At 22.8% G+C, this 1,964-nt stretch overlaps 1 long non-coding RNA gene across 1 annotated transcript; it reads right to left on the bottom strand.

Moving 5' to 3' along the window:
• Positions 1–214: 214 nt before the first annotated feature.
• LOC131607930 (uncharacterized) lies at positions 215–784 on the bottom strand. Its single transcript, XR_009285449.1, has 3 exons — positions 655–784; positions 475–554; positions 215–384 (listed from the first exon to the last, which is right to left on the bottom strand). It is a non-coding gene; the product is annotated as an uncharacterized LOC131607930 (long non-coding RNA).
• Between the last annotated feature and the right edge of the window lie 1,180 nt (positions 785–1,964).

Below are 1,964 nucleotides of genomic sequence, written 5' to 3'. Positions count from 1 at the left end.
AAGTCAAATACATTATTATTATTATTATTATTGTTGTTGTTATTATTTAATAGTGTTAGCAAAATATTATAAGGTTATTATTATTATTATTAAATAAAACCAATAGTTAACAACAATAGTTATATTCAAATAAACAATAAAAAAGAAGAAGAAATTATAAAAGTAAATAACGAAATATTATATTGATTCTTAAAATAAATTATTACTTAACACTATTGATAAAATATTTAAATAATTGATACATAGATTAAGTTGAGTCAATGACAGTTAAAAATTCATTTGTTCAAACTTCTTCCTCCAAATTTCATTTGATCCTTCACCATAAAATTCTGCACAAATATTCCTCCATGATTTGACCTTCCATTAGAGTACCATCCATAGAACCTGAAAATTCAGCTTCACTAACCTTAAACTCATTGAACTCGCACCTTCAAATCAACACAAAACCATACACAAAAACTTCCTCAACCTTACCTTCAAATTCTGCATAACCTGACAATTCCTTCAAAATAACCTATCACACATGTTCATCATCTTCACCAAACTAAATTCACCTGCAGATTTTAGAAAGAACAACACGCATCAGTTTCAAATCGGATTTCACATCCATACACTTTCATCACCTACAAACCGAATCATAAAAACAAAACTCACCTGTGAATTTCAAAGTTTCACACAGCTTCAACGATTCGGCTTCAACTTTGCATCCTTCTGCAATCAAAAGACAGTTAAAATATAAGTGATAACTAAGAAAAAAAATAATAAAAATATCAACACAATAGAAAAAGAAGATCTCATTTCCATATAGACTTTGAAGGTAAATAAGACCTATTTATATTGAATATTTTTTTAATAATTAAAGAAATTGAAAACAAATTGATGGGTTACCATTTTATCATCAAGAACATTTAATGTATTACCGTTTTATTATCAATATAATTTAGGGAAATGCTTAATATCACGAATGATATTTCACGAATGGCAATAATTAAATCTATAACCTTCATTTTTAGTTAAAATTTTCACATTGCATTAGTAGCACATTCTCATATAATTCTGTAACTTTTTGAGATTAGTAAAATGATGATGTCAAGTTTACTATGCTATACATGTAGTCTGGTGTGATATGGCCTATGGTTAACTAGCCTTTATCTATTTATTTTAATAAAAAAAACTTCAAATGTTTTTTGAAATTAAATGTTAGTATATGCATTCTACTTTTTAATGATAATTAAACAAGATATATACTATAGGAGAATTAGGTTCGTGACATTCGCGACATTGAATTTCGTTATATATAGCATTGCTGTATAATTTATATAATTTATTAGAAGAGTTACAAATAATATTTAAGAATAGCTTTAATTTTGTAATCATTATAATTAAAATATGTTTATTGTTCAATATTTCTAATTTGAACACTTGTTTTTAATTTTTTTTATTATAGAAACAAAAGATGAAAATTAACAAAAGAATTATTTGTGAATAGCATAACATGTCTTTTTTATTTTTTATTTTAAATTTTTATTGAGTAGTAATTAAAAATGCATTTATTTTTTTTCATGGATAATATATTATTATCAACATATTTTATTAGTTGCAATTTTAAATAAAGAAATAAATAATTTATTATTGTAATTATCAAATTTATTTCATAATAATAATTTTGTTTTAATATTAATCGTTAATTATAATGGTTTTAATCAATTACATATACAAATTCTCATTTTAAATATAATAATGAGCATGTGAGAGGTCATGAGTGTTACTAAAAATCCATAAAATTAATAAAAATAAAAAGTTTTTTAAAATAAAAAAAAATTAGAGCTATTAATAAGAGAAATACAAATTTTATATGAAAATAAGTGAGAATTAAAATAATAGGATTTAAAAAGGTGAGAATTTAAATAATATTGTAGAAGGATTATTTAATAGGGACTTTTTTGGGCTAAAATTTTATATTA

This window comes from Vicia villosa, linkage group LG5 (genome assembly GCF_029867415.1).
Source record: "Vicia villosa cultivar HV-30 ecotype Madison, WI linkage group LG5, Vvil1.0, whole genome shotgun sequence".
In the NCBI taxonomy this organism is placed as follows: Eukaryota; Viridiplantae; Streptophyta; class Magnoliopsida; order Fabales; family Fabaceae; genus Vicia; species Vicia villosa.
Note: the sequence above shows the minus strand (reverse complement) of the source record. Positions and strands in the feature narration are given on the sequence as shown.